The sequence below is a fragment of the Choloepus didactylus genome, chromosome 7 (genome assembly GCF_015220235.1).
Source record: "Choloepus didactylus isolate mChoDid1 chromosome 7, mChoDid1.pri, whole genome shotgun sequence".
NCBI classification, from domain to species: domain Eukaryota; kingdom Metazoa; phylum Chordata; class Mammalia; order Pilosa; family Megalonychidae; genus Choloepus; species Choloepus didactylus.
Window position 1 is genome coordinate 138,733,601 of NC_051313.1, and position 20,374 is coordinate 138,753,974.

General features: G+C 44.0%; 1 long non-coding RNA gene across 2 annotated transcripts in view; it reads left to right on the forward strand.

Moving 5' to 3' along the window:
* The first annotated feature begins 18,178 nt into the window (after window positions 1-18,178).
* LOC119539809 overlaps window positions 18,179-20,374 on the forward strand; it is a 176,984-nt gene continuing 174,788 nt past the window's right edge. For both annotated transcript variants that reach the window (XR_005217944.1, XR_005217943.1), the window contains exon 1: window positions 18,179-18,275. This is a non-coding gene — a long non-coding RNA (uncharacterized LOC119539809). The remainder of the gene's footprint in view (window positions 18,276-20,374) is intronic.

A 20,374-nucleotide genomic window follows, 5' to 3' on the forward strand; every position in this document is an offset into this window, starting at 1 on the left:
CAGTTCTACATCAGAGGCAACCCCTTAGCGTCTTGCTTCATTCAGGGTCATATTCTAGTAGAAAGAAAAGAAAAGAAAAAATCAGCCCCAAGTATTCTGCTTTGGCACAAGATAATTCTCTAAGTGATTTTTAAACATTGATTAAAAAAAAGCACCACTCTGCTTCAACCTTGAGTAGATCAGTTTCCGCTATTCTTAAACTGGTTTATGCTTCCTCTAGTTTCCTCCTTAGATAAAAATAGCAGTTTAATCTATTGACAGATAAGAGCCTTTCACAGCAGTAACTCCATTTGGAGCTGTTGCTTTCCATTGTTGATTTTCTATAATACAGATGTTTTTGGCATAATGTATCCTCCAGAATGCTCTCTGTCAGCTCAGTAAAGAAGACAGACAGCAGCCTGGTTTGAAAACGGAGCCCCTCCGCAAACCAGCTGACGTCAGCTCTACTGAGCTTCACCCCACGTAAAGATTTTAATAAACAAACCTCGCTGGTCAGCAGATTGCTTGGGCATATTTAAACGTATCGCAGGCTTTCTGCTGCTCTCCCCAGATCTGCAGCTTTTGCACAAAACAAGTTCTGGGTTAACAGAATGTAATGAGTCTGAATAGGAAAGAAAACCTTTTCCCTTTTGCCACAACACAGGCATGGGCTGAGAGTATTAAGCAGCAGGGCTGCCAGCGGGAACAGAGGTTTGAGCCTCAGCTTGCAGAGCTGTTACACTTACAAGCTGAGTCAGCACCAGGAACCTGAGGCCACGTGTCCGAGTGTCATCTGGCCCAACTGTGTTTATACCTTGTTCTCCTCTCCTTTCTTTTAAATGTTGTGTTGGAACCTCACCTGCTTTCCTGGAATTCCTTGCATCTAGCAAGTCTTAGTTCAGGCTCCCGGGATTCTGGTCCTGGTTCCACTACTTAGGAGCTCCGTGACTTTCAATGCCTTATTTAAACCTTCTTAGCCTCAGATCTCTCATCTGTAAAATGAGGAGCTTGGTAGACCTGTCTCATGGGAATGTAATGAGGATTAAACTGTCATAACGTATGTAAGGCTCCTAGAATAGTGCTTGCTGGGCTTATAGTAAATTCTCAGGAAATGTTGGTGTCACTCAGGCCCTTTCCAAGCAACTGCCAGCAATGTGTACACAGTCACTTACCCCACACAATTTAGAGAGAAAACCCATAATCCGGAGGCTTGCTAATTGGATTAAGAGAGTTTTAAAATAGAAAGAGCCTTTCTAAATTAAGAGCAGAGTTTAGGGGCCCTGGGTTTTCTCAACTTCGGTAGTGCTGCTGACATTTTGGGTCAATAAATCTTTGCTCTTGGGGCTGTCCCATGCATTATAGGATGTTGAGCAGCATCCCTGGCCTCTACCCATTAGATGTCAGGACTACCGTCTCCCCCACCTCACTCCCCAGGTAGTCACCATCAGAAATGTCCCCAGACATGGCAAATGTCGCCCTGTGGGACCCCTGGGCTAGTCCAAGATTCCAACTGTAGATCTACAGAAGGAAGGCATACTAAATGAATGAAGAAAGGAAGGGGCAGAGAGAGTTAGCCTCAGACAAGTGCCTGTCTTACTATACTGTGGAGCTTGGAAAACAAACAGGAGACGTTGCTGTGCAGATAAAAATGGCTACAACGACTGAAACCAAACTGTTGGCTGGCAGCACCACCAAGCAATAGCTCACAGTGTTCACTTTTCAGCTGATTTATAGAGATCTGCATTTGGCACACAAAGACTGGTTGAGAGACGTCAGCATAAAACATGTCAGTGGACGTGACAAACAGAAAATTTCAATTTATGATTGCTGAAAATCCTGGTAACTATGACAAGACAAGACAGGGGGCCTGAGATAAAGGTGTAAATTTTATCTTCTTAATTAGATTATCCGTACTTCAAGGGGAAGAAAGGACTTTTTTTTATTTGTTCAGAATCCTCTTTGGCATGCATGAAATAAACACTTAGTAAACTCTATTGTAATGAGTAATTGGTGGAATAAAATCAATAGTTTCTTTAAAACAAGGATACAAAGTTTAAGGATTCCGGAAATGTTTAGATCCAAAAGTACTTTGTCCCTGGTTAAGGAAGGTTGTATGTAGCATATATCACGTTCTACTTGAAATCTAAATCATTATTCATTACCTTTATTTCTTGGTGCTCATTTAAGTCTTAATCAAGTTTCTCCTGGTAGCTAATAACAGGAATCAGCTTGAACTGGCTTAAGCAAAAAGGAGGTGTAGGGAGGGTATTGGAGTGTTGTACAGAATCCATGGGCAGCCAGGCTCCTTGAGAGGCTATCATGCGGATCTGATCTGTGTGTGTTTCTCTCTGGCATCTGTCCCGTTCTTTCCTCTCCAGACTGACCTTCTGCATCTGTCAAAATGAAGAAAGATGGCCTGCTTATAGTTTCCGAGTTTATATCTTGTCCATCAACCAACCAGCCCAGTTAGCCTAGCTGTCTTCTGCCAGTTTCAAATTCCCAGGAGAGAGAATGTGATGGGTCAGCTTGGGTCAAAGTCTCTGCTGCTCCTAGCAGTTATAACTGGTCTAATTTTGGGCGGTGGGGATGGGGATTGTGATTCAAACATGCCTGTTGGGGCTCAGTCCTGTGACTGTGGGGTGTGGTTTCCAGAAAATGGAGCTTAAGTTGTAGAAGACAGAAAACCCCAAAGATGTACTATATATATATATGCTTAATATGTATTATAGTACACACCTTAAGCCCATGCCTAGCAATGTTTTCTAATTCAGTCATCTTTTTCTTGCTACACCAGATTAGTAGGTTTTAAGTGTGTTTGCTGACTAGTTGATTAACCTCATAGGTGTGACCAATTAGAAAATCAGTGAAACCTGTGAGAAAGTTTGGTAATGTTATGAGTTGGCCTTCAGGATCATAAGAATGTAGTTGTCATTGAAAATGAAGTGAGGTGAAAATGGACTACCAAAAGATCTTCTCGTACTTCGGAGGAGCCCTTAGGCTCCTGGGTTGGCCCCTCTGGTTCTGCACATCCTCCACGGCGTGCATTGTTGTGCCTTCCAAATATTTCACATCCCATATTTGCCATGCCTTGAAAAAGGCTTGGGAAGCATTGGTTAGGGAACCATTTTATTTTATTCTCTCTCTTTTTCTAGTAGTCTGCTTGACCTTTTCCTGAATTCATTCTTGAAATGTCTTCTTAGTTGAAACTGACAGCTGTTGGTTGAGTAAGATACCATTAGTTAATTTTTTTTTTCCAGTGGTTTCTTTCAGTCCACTGTAGAGAAGAACTGTAGAGCCAATGGGTGGGAGTTCCCAGAAAACAGAGTTTGGCTCAGTGTTACATGGAAAAGAAAATTAGTTTCTTATCGTAAGAGCTGGCGTAATGATGAAGCCGACAGCCACATAAAGCACCGAGCGGTGCCTGATTGGAAGGGGGCAAATAGATGCCGACTGATCATCTGTCAGGGATATTGTGGGATGGGAAGTTGGAGATGTGATCTCGAAGGGCCTATGATTGATAACCTTCTGAACAGTCATCTGAGATGGATACGGATTAGGAATACAACAGGTTCAGACTTTGAGGGGGAAAGACTTTTCAGGAATTTTAAATAAGGGGTTTGGATTGTATTCGTTTTTCTTGCAAATAAAGAATGCTAAATTTAGACAGTTTGCCATTTAAGAGCTGGATGATAGGAGGCATCTGTAGAAGCTATGAAAACAGAAGTAGCTTGCTCTAATCAGGAATAAAAAAGGGAGGCAACTTTTCATAGATGCTGAGAACATCTGGACCAGAGGATTTTGCTTCTTCAATCAACAGTTTATAGTGCCTATTTTTAAATCTTTATTTCTTTTTCATTCTCTGTCATATACTTTTAAGGAATGTCTTCCTGGATTACTGCCTGATGGCACTTTGCATATAGTTCTATAATATCACCACATTATATTCTATTTTGTTTACTGTTCTGTATTTCTTATCTCCTATCCTTAGCACAGTGTTGGCACATAATAGGCCCCCAACAAATGTTTGTAAGAACAATATGAATAAAACAACTCTGGTAGAGAAAAAGGGACACCATATGATAAGCCGTATACCTCGCCACCTTCTCATAAATGAGATCTATAGACAGAATTTACCACCTACATCTCTCTGTTCTTTGAAGGATGGTGTTCCTTCCTTCTACTGGTGGATTTAATTAAAAAGAGGAATGGCTGGGACCCACTTGTATAATGTCATGGCTGGTCTCTAAGAGCTAGATATGATCAGTTCCAGCCATCCTCTTTAGTTAAAGTATAAACTGAGAGAATCTTGGAATTAGCTAGTTCAACCCCCATCCCTCCCCACTTCCATAATATTTCTCAGCTGTATAAGCAGTTATACGTAAGTATTTTCCTTTGTAGTACCAGAATAAGGCAATTGAATGGAGGATTTTATAACAATTATGATTATTATTGTTCTTATTTGTCAAAATATTATACTTGGGACTCAACATGAATCATTTTGCAGAACAAAGATTGGAATTTGCGATATGGTGTTTTCCAGCTGCCACTTATTCCAGGCAGATTTTTAGAAGGCAGAGTCACCGACTATGGTTTTCTAGAAAATTTTGTGGCTGTGCTTTTAACTTTCCTTGGACAGCTGGGTGGTCCTTGCCAAATTGCTTAGAAACTCCTTTCCAGGACTTAATTCTTTTTTCAAAGATAATAGCAGGACGTGAAGATAAGGGCTGGAGTGGGATGATTATATCTTATTCATTGAGTCTCAACTATGAAAAAGTAACAAGAAAAGTCTTTTTGCTGTAAGATACTATGTTTTTTTTTAAAAAATAAACAGTGCACAATATTCCAGCCACTTTCACATTGCGTTCTTCCCAGTCTCCTTTATACCTGCAGGTATCAGCTTTCAAGGATAAACATTTTTCAGTTTGCCTCCTAAATTGTGGAAGACTTTAGCCACAGAAAGAAATCCCTGCTTTGAAATAGGAGTTGCCTGGAATCACTTGCTAGGGTATTTGTTTGCTTTCTCTCCACCTGGCATCCTTCTCCTCCTGAGTAACATCCTAGACCCTATCCCCCGTGGGAGACTTAGGAGAGGGTTTTAGGACACCATTTTTGAAATGGAGGGAAGCATCTGCCCTGTTTCACCGTCTGTAAGCCAGACCGTCTCCTATCTGGAGTGCTAAGTGTGCAAGGTTTCACGTGGGAACCCCGATCTGGCCCTGCGTAACTGAAGTATTAAAATGCTTAAATAACACGACAGTGGAAGAGCATGCCTGCTTCTTGGCATCCATCCAAGTTGTAGCTTTATGCCCAAATCTGTAGATACCTTTTCAGGGAAATGTCACTCCCGTACACCTGTGAGCAGTTCTGACCCCAAGATACTCTCAGCTCAGACATCAACAGCGTGATGCCCACAAGTGCAGCACTTGCAGCACGTGTCCACTCTTATTTTAATATTCAGACAGACATAGTCACGGTCTAGAGAAACCTCTCCAGGGAAGAAACCTCCCCCTTTCCCCTTGCCTTCCTCCTTCCCCCCATCAGTTCTCATTTTTCTGGTTATTCAGATTTAGTGGCATAGAACAAAAAGCAGGCGACACTGTTTGAAATATGGGGATTAACAGTGAATGAAGGGTGAAGGAATGAATGGGTGAGGGTCATGAAAAGATCTTTAAGGACTTTTTTTCTGGTCTAATACCCCAAATCCCATTTCATTCAGTTACCTGTAGGATAATGAAAATTTACTTTGTTTAGAAATATCTATTCCCTTTAAATCAGAAGTTATTTATAGGTGAGGCCCAGGTCTCACATATCCTTTTCTGTCCCTCAGTCAGCTAAGGCAGTCTTTTGCCCACGCTGGTGGTCAATAAGTATTAATAACTTGCTGAATATTGATTTCCATGATCTGTGCTATGGGCAGGCCAGAAAACCAAAGACAAAGAGTTGGCGTGAATCTACTTAGGGTTCATTGTGTTCTGCCCTGAAATATTTACGCCTTCTTTTGACTGTGGTACCACCTGCCCTTGCGATCCATGTCTCGTTTCCTTCTTTCCTGGAGAGAGAGGAGAGTGACAAATGTTTCCACACTCATCTTATTTTGGTGTAAAAGATCTTCATTCCACTTGTAAGAACAAGCAAAAGTTATGACACTATGAACCACTTTTGGGGGGAGGTTATCAGCCTTCTCTTAAAAGAAACAGGCTACAAGACAGAGAAAAAACTTGAAATGATGTGGGAGGACAGGGCAGGTCGCAGCAAACACCCCCATGCACCTGGCCTGAGGTGGTGACAGCCCTTGATGGTAACTGGCTTGGAGCCAGGCCCGCCTTACTTTGATGGTAGCCGTCATCATTTCTGTGTAAAATTCTCAACAATCCCATTAACAGGTTGGTCACCAGACACTGTAATGACCCTGACATTTGGGCGTTCATCAGTTTTCCCCAGCTGTGACTGCCCCCGAGTGAGCATTAAGATTTAATAGGATTGGCTTTGGCAGGCCTCTTCTCCCCATCTTCCTGGCAAGCCCCTCCACACCACCTGCTGGAGAGACACCTGTTATTGAGGGCTCAGCCATACAGAACTGACAGCCACACTCCCAGGCCCACACCCACATTCATGCCTGCTCACACATACTTTAACCATGGTCCTGGGAAAATGAACACAAAGACAACAAAACAGTCCTTTTGATCAAGTGAGATGAGGATTTCACTGCTCCAGATGCACTTGCTTATAGGTGAATTCTTCTGTAAGTTTACATCATGAGCTGGAAATAACCACACTCAACTGATTAAGGAGCCCACGAGGAAATTTACTTCTTGTTTTGACTGGGGGGGGAGTTTACACATTTGGGTCAAGGTAATCTATGTTGAACTCAAGAGAGCAGGAATTTCATTCACTCACTCATTCCTTCATCTTGAAGGTCCCAGACACTGTGGGTAAACAGAGATGCTAAGTAACAGTTCCTGCCTTGCCTCCTCCACCATCTTTCTTTTGCACACAATGTAGAGTGAAGCAGACATACATAGAAATAATTTTAACATAATGAGAAATGCTGTAGTAGAGGCAACCAAAATATTATCAGGGCAGGTCACCACTTGCAGATGATCAGGAAACTTTTTTTGAAGAGGGCAGTGTTTGATCTGTGACTTGAAGGGTAAAGAGGCATTTGTCCATCTAGGTACAAATGAACTTGGTTCCCTTGTCATTCATCTCTTTCTTTCTGATTGTCACATCCACTTTGTCAAGAGCAGGAGCTGTGCGTGCAGCTTCTTTATACAGGGAAGGCCTGGCCCAGTGCCTGGCATGCAGTAACCACTTAATATGTTTTAGCGGAGTAAATGAACAAATCTTTACCCAGAAGGTACTGAGATTCTCTATGTGGCACACATGGACAGGTCTAGATCAAGCTCTCATCTTGGTTTCAGGTGACCGACGGCAAGCGGGGAACACAGCCATTGGAGAGCTTAGATACCTGTGTCCACATGGCCTGGGGAAAAGGTGAGCCCAAATCTAACCATGGGCAGAGTCAACTGTTGATTATCCCACCTGTGGATAATAGAAGTCTCCCTCTAATTTAGCCCTCGGGTTTGGGGTATGGACTTCCAGTTAGGAAACTCTAAGGGGTGGGTCCTGGGGAAGTTCCTTGAGGCCCTGCCTGTCTGTCTTGAGGTGCTGGCCAGTGCATGGATAACCAGGGGTTGCCCACACCTGTCATGTTATGGATCAGGAAGATGGAGCAGGCCGCAGTGACAAACAGTTGGTCCTTTCTATGTTTGCCTTTCTGTTGTATTGCCCTTTTATCTGCAGAACATGATCTATAGTGTTGAGAAGGCTCGGGGAGTGGGGATCAGAAATGTGGTGTTGGTTCATTAGGTCTTGTCTCTTAACCTGCTTACAAGAATTCCCAAAAAGGAAGAGAGAGAGAACATCAGGAGGGTCAGTCTGACGTTCCAGGTTTCATATCAGCCTGAATGGTTGGATTTGTCCAGGACTTGAATTAGGTATGGTGTTGAAGCAAGAAGAACCCTGGGTTAGGAATCAGAAATCCTGACTTCTAGTTCAAACCCAACATTGACCCATGAATGGCCTTCAGCAAATTATTTAACTTCTCTGGGATACAATTTCCTCATCTCTTTCCAAAATATAGCACTCAAAATCATGCATTTTAATTTATTGGCCACTCAATGCATATAATTATATACTTAGCAAATACAGTTCTCAAGTAAGAATAAAGAATATTATTTTTTAGAAGCCCTGGGCCTGTGAATATTTTTGCTGACTGCACATTCTATGCAAACATTCCCACATTTAGCAGAATGCCTGAACTAGTGTGCTGTTTCTAAAGGGACAGAGGTATTAAATGGTGATATTCTATAGCTAAAGTAGAAACATTTATTGCAGTCAGCTGTATGAGTGGTCCCAGAGCTTCCCTTTTCCATACACAGAGGAGCCAGGAGCTTAGATGTCTGATTTCAGAGATGCAGAGATCAGCTCTTTTATTCATTAGCTGATATGGATATCCAATTAAAATGTAGATATTCTAGACTCAAAACATTAAGGCTAAAAAAATTTGGATTAATTTAATTTGTACTAAGGTGTGAATGACTGATACCATATCCTTTCCTCAGAGGGTGTTTTAAGTCATAGCAGGGAAAGCTATGGGGACTGCAAGAGAGGCAAGGGCATTGAAAGAGGCCTAAGAACATGGAAAGGAGAAAATGGAGTTATCAAGAATAAACTTCTCCTCTACTTCCTGCTTTTTCCTTAGACAGAAACCAGCAGTCCAGGATCCAATTTCAGAGAATGTCATAGTCTCCTTGCTTTATTACCCGGACTAATTTTCAAGACCAAAACACCACGTCTGCAAACATCAGATAAAGTTGCCAAAGCCAACCTCAGGATCTTGAGGTTTCTCTGAAACAAACATAATTTTCTTTTTTTACATCATGCATTTTGTCTTGAATATAAAACATAGAACATTTAGGCATAACAGCAAAGTATGAAGAAAAATAAAACCATCCTCAATTCCGCCACTGTTAACTTAAAAAATAAATGCACTATGAATGACCTTCAGCAAATTATTTAACTTCTCTGGGATACAATTTCCTCATCTCTTTCCAAAATATAGCACTCAAAATCATGCATTTTAATTTATTGGCCACTCAATGTATATAATTATTTACTTAGCAAATACAGTTCTCAAGTAAGAATAAAGAATATTATTTTTCAGAAGCCCTGGGCCTGTGAATATTTTTGCTGACTGCACATTCTGTGCAGACGTTCCCAAATTTAGCAGAATGCCTGAACTGGTGGGCTGTTTCTAAAGGGACAGAGGTATTAAATTAAATATATATAAATATATATATTTATATATATATATATCATAGTGCATTTGTTTTTTAAGCTTAAAAAGGAGTTTTCAGTACCACACCCACGATAGTTTAGATAAAGAGGCAGCAGTAAAAACAGGAGTGGGACCTGGATTTGCCACATCAGCAGAACCTGGGAGCAGTCTTGGGGGGAGAAATAAAACCACCCTGTGTGTATTCAATGAGGTGTGTCTGTATTGGAGTTGCATGTTCACTTACCACTTCTTTTTTCCATCATATATTCTTTAGGAAATAGGTTACCTGAAGAGTCCATTTGCCACTTTCAAATCAGAACTGATTTTTACATTAGGTAGTGACCGTGAGTGCGGTAGATCAGAGAAACTGTGTGTGCATGTGTGGCATTAAGTGTGTATGTGCTAGCATGCTCCTGTCCCTGCATAGAGCTGAAGTAACCAAACTGGGAGTGGACTGGGTTAAGAAAAGTTTTTTTTCATCTTGGGATCCCTTCCCATCTTTAAGATGTGCAGATGAAACCTTTCTTTGAAAACAAAGTCGGGTCATGGGCCAAACATCAAGAGGTTGACTCTAAGGTTTGAGTGGCTTCTCCGCACCGCATCCTCAGCCCCAGAGAAATGAGGGGACATCAACTGTGCCCACTGCAGGGAAAGCCCGGGCTCCAGATGATGCCTCATGTTCCTGGTGGGTTGGGAAAGGGGCGGACGGCTGTAATAAATACCATTTGCTGACACGGAGTCCGGCGGCTGGGCTGACCGCAGGAGTCGTGTTCCCCAGGGCCCTGGGACTGCTCACAAAGTAGGCATTTATGAACTGGTTGGCTTTGCATTAATTAATTCCCCAGCCATTCACCAACAGTAACAATCCCTTCAATTAAAGTCCAGGCCCGGGAAAGCCCTGGTGTTTATTGGAAGCGACATCTGCATAGCAAAGTGTGACTGTGTTAATATGGAAAAGCACAAAGGGACATGGAGCCCCTCTCCCGCCTTATGCCTGCCTTCCCTTGTAGCTTGTGAGGAAAAAAAAGGATCCCAGTGTTTTTAGGAGTGTTTAATTTGTGCTTTCTCTCTTTGGTGGTTGGCTTCTCATCTGCTCCTTCTCGGGGGATGGACGAGTTCTGATATGCTTAGTCATGTGTCCGTGTGTATTAAAGAGACCCCAAACAGCTTGTGGTCCTAACAGACCAAGGGAGGTTGATCGGGTGGTGACAGGGATGCTGGGCCACCTTTGGCAAATTCTCTCAACACACAAATAAGAATTTGGGAACCAATAAGAGACCTGGAGTTTCACGGGTCTTCATATTGTGAAAGCTGATAGGTAGGATGGGAAATTCTGATTGTAAATTCTGGAGACCGGGGAAACATCCCTTCTTTAATGCATGGTTCCATGTCGTGTACTTTGCAGACACTAAATAAATGTTTGCTGGCTGGCTGGCTGACTGATGGGCCGATTAGATCCTCGCCCTTTCAATCCTCCAGATTGTTTAACGGCCCAGATCTCCAGGTTCCACTTCTCAGGTACCTCACAAGTATTCTGTGTCTGTTGCCAGTCCAGACAACAGACACATCTGCCAGGTGGACATTTGTTGTAGTTGTACAGCTTTCTTTGAATTGCGGAAGGCTGGGCTGGTGCAAACCTGCAAGGGTCCATTATATGCTTTGCAACTTATTTACATATTTCAGCCAATATTTGTTAGTTGACACTGTCATTTATTGTTTTCAAAGCCTTTTTTTTTTTAAGTTTTGCTTGCACTTTTAGGAAGTACGCTGTTAAAACATCTTACCCTTGTCTAGTATACTCTGTGCTAGATGATACCAAAATGATAGAGTCCCTGCCCTCCTCTTCCTTACCACTGGAAAAGAGGATTAAAGAGAAACACATTCACAAATAATTGTAAGGCAAGATTAAGAGAGGCTGAAAGAGCCATGTAAACCAGGGTGACAGAGATGCCAAGGAAAGAACTATCACAGCTGCCTAATCAATCAGCAAAGGCTTCCTTGGGCATTTGCAATGGGTCTGGAAAGATAGTCAAGGTTTTGTAATGCAAAGGGAGGGCATTCCAGTCAAAGGGAATAGTCCAAAGATATAATGGCAGGTAATTGGCTGAGAGTATATGTTCTGGAAAGAGTGAGGAGTATACTTTGGGGTAAAGCATAGTCTTGGACTGGAGATATAGGAGTGACCAGTCATGGAGGCCTTTGAGAGCAAGAATAAAGAACTCTATAGGTATTTTGCAGTTGTAGAACCAAGTGGAGGTTTTTCCCAACTTTTTATTTTGAAATAATTTCAGACTTACAGGACAGTTGCAAAAATAATGCAAAACACAGAGAACTCCAACATACCCTCACACAGATACCCATATCCACCAACTTTTAACATTTGCCTATCATTCTACCTATCTGTCCATCTGCCTTCTCTCTCTATCTATGTATCTATCCATCCATCATCTATCATCTATCTTTCTATTTATCTATTTTCTTAACATTTGCAAGTAGGTTATCAATATCAAGCTCCTTGAACACTTAATATTTCCATGTACTTTTTCTAAAAACAAGGATATTCACTTGTATAACCACTTAAATGCTGTTATCAAATTCAAGAAATTTGACGTTGATATAAAGCTTACAGTCTACATTCCAATTTTTTCATTTGTCCCCATAATGTCCTTTTGGGCCTTTTCTCCTCCATTATCAGATTGAATCCAGGATCACATATTGTCTTTAACTGCCATGTACCAGGGGCCAGGCATGCTTCCAAAAGCTTTACACATATGAATTAATTCAGCAGCCCCTGACTGAGTCCAGAGAGCTGAGTTCTAGTCTCGCTCTGCTTAGTTGTGGGAGCCTATTTGTCCTCAACTCTTGGAGCTATAAAATGACTTAAGTTCGATGTGGTTGCCTCAAAGGTCCTTTAGACCTCAAAATCCCATGTAACTTCTGAAGTCTGTTATTATGGGCTCAGCTAGAGAGAGAGAACCCAAGCTACGGGGACCCCACCTCAGACTGTGCACCATTTCTCCCGTCAGGTGCCTTGGGAGGTAAATGGCTAGTCTCTCCTCCTTCCCTAGTTAGTTTGTATCTGATTTCTAGCATTTCGGAGTCTCCCTTGAAGACTGAGATTCCCAGAGATGTAATACTAAATCCTGGCCCTTCCCTTCTTTTTCTCTTTCCACCATGCCTTACCCAACACCCCAGGGAGACCTGCTGTCCGTCCCTCTCCCTACTGCATCTGTGTCATTAACAAAACTCCCCAGACCCTTGCATGGCCCCTACAGCAGAACTGTCCCACGAGAGAAAAAAAGTGGATTTAATAAGCTTTCCCGTAAATGGCCCCAAATCCCTTCCAGTGATTAGGGGGGAAAAACAACTGCACACAGGACAGACGGGGTAAGAGAGGGAAAGAATAAAGAAAGTTCCTGATACCCCGGGCCTCAGGGACCAAATTAAAAAAGCAGCAGCGCTTATTCAAAATCAGATGAATGTCAGTGGGATGTTTGTCAAACAAACTTGTCATTATTTGTCATAATTTGAGGAAGTATCAGTCAGTAGTCACACTTGAGCATGTAACACAGTTATTTATAGCTGCCAGTCTAGGGTTTTAACAAATGCAGGGCCAAGGTTCCATGTTGTAAACAGCTTTATTTATAATGATTGGGAGGCTATAAATAGTCGAGTTTGCTGGGGGTGTAGCAGAACAGCTCTTAGGCATCAGCCAAGCCAGGAGGAGTGAGACAGTGGGGGAGGCGGAGCTTTGTGGTGGGTTTATTTTTCCCCCTTCCTCTGTTGACCCCATCTGCGACTCCCAGACCAGTGTGTTTCAGCTTCTTCCTCGTGCTTTTTTTGGAACAAGTTGTTGTGCTCAACTCAGCTCCCAGGAGAGGATAGAAGTTACTCACTTGATTAATTAACATCTGCCCCCAAGATCTCTAGTTGAAAGGGAGCCCTTGCTTCTTTTGTGCATATTCAGGGACAATGAGCTAATTACAGTCTTTCTCGCCTGCTTGGGTGGAGGGAGATATCCTGTTATTCTATTCTGGCGAGCAGGCAAAGCTCTAAAGGTTTGTTTATAGCTGCAGATTTGATTTGACGGACAGCCATAGTCTCTTCTAAAAATCAGAGGTTGTCAGAAATTTAGAAATCAACTAGTTTCGCGTGTCAGCAGAACCTTGTCTCGGGAGTGGGGAGGTGGGTGTGGGAAACAGAAGAGAGGAAGGGGAATAGGTACACATAAATTTTACATGGAAAATGCGTAGGTATGTCAGTTTAAAAACTGATCATGCCTGTATACTGTTTGGCACCGGGCCAGCACTCTTACCATCTGCCCAACAACGGTCTGTCCCCTGTCTTCCAAAATGTTAATATATTTGTCATATTGAAATTTCCGGTTCTATACATAGTCCCATGTCACCCCCAAAAGGCTTAGACCCAATCTTATTTTGCTCTTTTTTTTTTTTTTAAGTAGAAGGTGTGGCCATGAAAAAAATTTATTGGATCTTAATTTGCAAAATTAGTTCTGGTTCATTTTATTGCTGTAATTTAATGCTTATAATGATTTTCTGACACATATGCTTTAGCAGCAAGATCTACTTCCTATTCATTTTTCATTTCAATACAGCTGAAGCGTATCAGGCAGGTTGGAACAAATCAGAGAGAACAGTGCCCCGCACGAAGCGGACGTCATGCTGTCATCTTGGCAGTTCTCAGGCACTCACCAGTCCCCTATCAGCGCTTGGCTAGGCACATCCAGAGATTTGGGGCAGAAGGAGACAATAAGAAATCGTTCTTGAGAAAGGGGTTCACTTTTGTTTCTTTTAAGTCATCCTCCTCAACATCATTATTGCCATTAAGGCCACCTTAGCTGCGGTGGGGCTCACCTCCACCTGGTGAGGAAGCAAGGAGAGCTTGCCTGCGTAAGCTGACAAGGACAGGGCTGGGATGTGAGTCACGGATGTGGAGGACCCAGTGCCACAGGACGCGAGGACATGCTTCTTCTCCTGACCTGGGTACCCAGGAAGGCATCTTGGAGGAGGTGGCCCTCGAGCTGAATTCTGCAGGAGGCTCATTAGGGTAGTGATGGTGTCTTTTTGTTTCTGTGTAGATACCTCCTGGCAGCGTGTGCACCTGCTAATTATTGGGAAAGAGGGTAAATGAAGGTTTACTATCTTTTGGAATTTGACGGTCCCTTTGGGAACATTTATGTTGTGTATTTGCAGTGCCAAATGATAGATAAATGAATAAAAATCTGGTTAAAAATATCTTTAAATTTTAAAAGAAAGGAGAGATGTGGTAGTTTGAAGCTGTTACATATCCCAGAAAAGTCCATGTTTTTTTTAACCCATTGCTGTGGGTGCAGACCTATTGTGGGTGGGACCTTTTGATTAGGTTATTTCAGTGAGATGTGACCCACCTCATTCTAGGTGGGTCTTAATCCACTTACAGAAGTCCTTTATGAGAGGATAAAACACATACAGAAGCTAAGAGATGAAATTAAGAGAAGCTCATAGAGAAAAGCCCCAGACAATCTAGGAGAAGACCCACAGAAGCTCAGAGGGGAAGCCTCTGGAACCAGAAGCTACAAGCAATTAATCCCGGAAGCGAAGGACCAGTGGACGCCGGCCATGTGCTTTCCCATGTGACAGAGTTGTCCCGCATGCCAGCAGCCTGTCTTCACAGTCCAGGTATCGTCCTGTTGATGCCTTGAGCTGGACATTTTCATGGCCTAAGAACTGTAAATTGTAAGTTAATAAATTCCTGTTGTAAAAGCCAACCCATTTCTGGTACATTGCATTCCGGCAGCTTTAGCAAACAGAAACAGAGAGATTTCTGCAGTGTGTACACAGGGCAGGATGGCAAGCCCCTCCTGATTGATGCACTGACATTCCTAATCAAAATTATAAACTACCTGTGGGGTTATGGCAGGGATGGTCAAGGCCAAGCAAGATGGCAGGAATAAAATGGAACAATTTGTGTGTTGAGGCGAATTGATTTAAATGGTCCGGCAGACAGCTCCAACATTCTCTCCCTCTTCATTTTTTGGGAAGTATCTTTGCCCATACATGGGGCTAAGGATCTGCCATGGATCCCAATTTCTGTGCTCATGAAGGCAGTGGCATTAAGCCAGAAAGCAAAGGATAAATACAAGGAGATGGAGGTTACATCAGGTTTCTCCCTCTTTCCCTCTTATTCCTTCCCAAAGTTTTTTTTTTTTTCCTTTTTGTTACACTTATTTCCATGACTATTTTCAATACTTTAAAAAAGTGAGATTCTCAATGTTAATTTTACCTTAAAAAAAGACAAATGGCTTTCCAGATTGTTTATTGGGTAAAAGGGGTTAAATATTAGCATTATCAAGCATGGTACCTGGGAGAAGATTCTTGGAATTGGAAATCTGTGTTTGGCCAATCAGTAATAGCTTCCATCTCAGCGATATTATAACCATATGTAGTCCTAGATGTTCCCATTCAAAGACAAAAAGAACAGCACAATAACATTTTGCTGCGTAATATGTAAATATGATAGACAGCCTACGCCTAATTTTTTATATTTTTGTTTCTGAGAATTTTCTCCAATGCCAAGTACCAGCTGAGGAGGATGTGGTCTAAATGTGTTAGCTGAGGTTCTCTAGTCTCTTAATATTTGGAAATGTAAAAATTTAAAGACATCATTCGGCTCTCCTCCATTTCTCTCCTTTTACAGATGAGGAAATTGAGCCTAAGGGAATAAAGGACTTCCTCAGAACCATTTGACTTCTAAATGACAGCGCTGGTGGACCTCAGGTCTCTGGCATCCTGGAAAGGATAACTCGTATTTCTTAGAAATGGATGGACTTGCCCATGATAAAGGCCCAGCCTTTTAAGGATGAGGGTTCTTGAGTCAGACAAGCCTGGGTTTGAATCCTGGCTCTGACTATTTGTGAGGCAATGGTACATTGCTTCTCCTCCTTGTGTCTCAGTTTTCTCATCTGTAAAGTGGGAACAGTGGATACACCCTTGAAGGTGTGGGGAGGATCAAACACGATAAGTTAAGTCAAGTGTTTTGCAATGGTTCCTGGCATGTGGACCATCTTCAACGTATAACGAAAACAACAGCAAACAAAACGAAACGAAACGAGGCTCCTTGTTCTTTTGGCCTGGCAGGATCTATTGCAGAGATGTTATTGGCAAAACAACCTCCTTGGGCATATCTTCCTGTGCATGCTCATTTTCACGGGGGCTAGAGGTGCCTCTGAGAGAAAAACACAAGAACCCTGTTCAACCACAGGGAGACAGATCTGATAAACGTGTGGGTGGGGCTGGGGACAGCGAGGGCAGGGGTCCGGGCAAGTTCTCACCATGAGCAAGAGGGCTCTGGTGTGATGGGATGGCCCAGGGGTAGATGAAAACCACCTTGGGACTCAGCCCACGCCTGGTGTGGGTGCAGCTCTGCTCTGGGAGTTGCTTTGACTGGTGGTTGTGACGCAAAGTGGGACTCCTGATACTGAGGCTGAGATGGTTGGAGCACCCCCCCCATACACACCACCACCCTGAGACAGGGGCAGTGGACTCAGTACAGCCACCATGGACACAGGTAGGCAGCTTTGAGGAATTCATATTTTGGGAAAGAATTATTTATAGAAGATGGTACCTTGGTAAGTCAGGCAAGTGGGGACTTAGAACATTAGAATTTGGACTTTACTTGTATCCTGGGAAAAACAGGTTGCACATAACATTATCCCATTTAATACTTCCACATCCTTGCAAAGTTCTTGCAAAGGTACTTTGCAGATCAGAAAAAATGGAGGCTCAGAGAGATTTAATAAAGTGCCCAAAGTTACAGACGTAAAACTGAAGCCTAGATTGAAAACAAATCTCATTGCCTTCAAAGTCTTTGTCCTGTCCACTGCCCCAGCTACATTTGAGTTGAATGCATTTTCCACTACACCTGCTGCTGCTTTAATTTGCTGACAGAGATGTGGCGGTGACTTCCTGTGGTGAGAGGAGAGCATTTGGGTAAGAGAAGATGCTGGAGCCAGGTTGCATACATGCAAATTCTGCTGGTACCACTTCCTGACCATGACACCTTGGGCTAGGAATCTCACTTCGTTGTGCCTCGGTTTCCTCAGCTATAAAATGGGACCACTAATATGTAGCTCCTAAGGTTGATGTACAGATTAAATAAGGTGATATACATAAAGAGCTTTAGGACAGTGTCTGGCATGGAGAAAGTTCTCAGCAAGTGTCCCCTATCGTCGTTCGTGTCATCCTCCCTGGAAATGGACATGCTCCTTTGTTAAATCTGTGACCGCCAACTCTCCCGAAGGCAGCAGGCTTGGCTTCTCCTTGTGGCTGCAAAAAAAAGTCCACAGGCCTCCTGTGTGAGAACCGGTGTCTGGGAAGCGATTGATCTTCCCCGGTTCTAAGTGTCAATTAGGAAAATAGGCGTTGCCTCTCGCCAAGGCTCTCAGAAAGGCCCAAGAGGAGGAGGGGGGGAAGCTGCAAGCAAAGGGCGGCTGAGGACAGCTGCCTGGCCTTGCAAGACAAGAACTCCACCGAGAGGCTCTCAGTTGTTGCTTATACTCGTGGCCAGAAGCAAACACATGGCTTTTTCATTTGCCTTGGCAGGGTCTCCGGGGCTGTGCTGCAGCCAGCGCGTCTGTCGGGCCTGTGCTGCACCCCCTAGCCCACTCCGAGCCTCAGGTGGATGGCTCCCCAGCAAATGCCTTTCCTGGAAAAATGAAAACACTGCCACCCTTGCCGCCTGACTCCCTTTCCGTTCAAAATTCTGTTCTATCTCCTCAGCCCAGCTGTGCTCTGAGTGGCTGGGCCCTACCTGACAAGGAGAGATACCTTTGATGGCCAGGCACTCATTGACAGTGGGACCCATGAGCCGTTTGCAAACAGGGGAATTTTCATTTTGCTCCGGTTTATCAGGGGGATTTAAAACAGGGATAAATGCAGAAGATCCTGGAGGTCAATGGGTGAGTGAAGCAGAAGGGGGTTGGGAGGGGTAGTGGAAGGGAGCTGGGAGGGGGTCTGGCAGGACCGCTGAAAGAATCAGCGAAGCTTTCATCTTGGAGTCTGATTTCTTTTCTGAACCCTGATGGGAAAGGTCATGAATTTTAAAATGTGTCTCTCCAGCCAACCGCTCCAGTCATAAAACCAACACTCTCTGAAGCTCAAGACTGCAGGGGGAGACTTGAGGCCCAGGGAGTCTGCAAGTGGAAAGGGGGGTGGGATGGGGGTGGGTGGTGTGCAGAGCCGACCTTGTCAGGGTGTGATGAGGTGGAGTCGGAACACGCTGTCCTGGGCAGGCTTCCGTCGACACTCGGACGTGGCCGAGGTCGAGTCCTTCCTCCCCGCCTGTCCATGGAGGTTTCCATGGCGTGGCATCCCTGAGTGGGCTTATGGCACTGCAGGCTGCCATGTCATCTGCTGCAGGCCTTGCCTACTTGCTGAGCTGCCCCAGCACTCACTGTGGGGAAGACAGGGATGCTCCCTGCCTCTCTGAGGCCTTGAGAAAGGTCCCGTGGGACAAAGGAGGGGGGCTGATTTGAGAGTGTTCACAAAGGGCCGTTGGGTGGCCCTGCTTGTCTGTGAGGGGACAGGTGTTCACATGCATCTGGTTGGCTTGGTGACTGTGCCTGTCTTGGCAACAGAGAGGAGTGATCATAACATATGCTTAGGGGTTGTTGGTTGAGTTTGAGAACCAGCTCTTTCGTTTAGATATGTGAGACCTTGAACAAGTGGCATTCACTTTGGAAGGTCCAGTTTCCACTTCTGAAAGGTGGGGATGAGAGCTGTACCATCTCATGGGGTCAGTTTGGGGAGTGAGGAAAAGAATGCATGTCAAGTGCTTTGCTGTATACCTACCCCAGAGTAAGTACTCAGTGAGGATAGGTTTAGTAATAATAGTTCATTTTGAGGTTGCAATTCATTTTGATGTCCATTTGGATGACTCAGTGTCCTGAAGCCCAAATGACTAAGACTTGAAATTGAGTTTTGGGGTGTGCGTGCCTCCATTCCTGAGGGCCACGACTTCCGGTGACCTTGCTGGGGTGGAGGACTTCTTGTGAATCTTGAGACCGCAGCAGTTTGCTTCCCTGGTGAAACCTCGATCTTACCACTCGTTTTCCATTCTAACTATTGACTTTGAAAGTGTGGGTTCATTTGTGGGGATGAAATTTTAAACTGTGTCCTTATTTTAGTTGGTCGTATTGCAAGGAGTCCACATTGTTAGATGGGGAACCTGGTAAGAAGATGCGGATGGGAACATTTAAAACCACCCCCCAGATCAGCAAGTTCAGCCAAGGCGGGATGCGCAATAGAGGTGTCTTGAAGGTCTGTTGAAGCCCTGCAGTCTGAATGGGTGTGCCCTGCTGGGAAACCTGCCCTGGGTGTCTTCAGGAGTTCTGCTCAAGGCGACAGCTGCTGCTGTTACACAGCTGGTGGGATCCAGCACTGGTCGCTTGTGGTCCTCAGGGTGCAGAGAGTGGGGGCAGCAGCAGCCTCTTGCAGACCCACCGCCATCCTCCCCCTTGACTCCTGGCCTTTGGAGTGGAAGCCCACCTGCCACTCCTGTTCTGCCCATCCTCAGGATCAATTCTTTCTTGAAAGCCTCCTTGTCCTCTTTGGCCACCTCACTCTGGTTATCTCAAAGGTTTTACTGACATTGAATTTCAAAGCCAAAGTCTTGTGGTTGTGATCCCTTTCTTTTCAGAGGACCTGCCTGCTGCTATATCAGGTTGCTCAACCCCTGGACTCATTTAGCTCTGGGTGTGCCAGGGAGGGCGAGGAATGTGCATCTGCCCACAGAGCCCAGTTGGCTGAATTAATTAATGATTACAGCATACTTTGAAGGGTGGAGGGCTAATTATTTAGCCAGTTCCCTCCTTCTCTTAAGACCCTTTGATGGTCTTTTGTCTCTTTCCCTTATGGGGCACCCTTTGAAGTGAACGGGAGAGGATGCATCAGGGGTCAGTTAATAAGGCCGCCCACCATTTGTGGGCCCCTTCTGGACGCTGCCCCGCTGCAGAGGCTGAGGTTCTCTGCAGAAACCAGCAGCACACGGTCGCTTCCT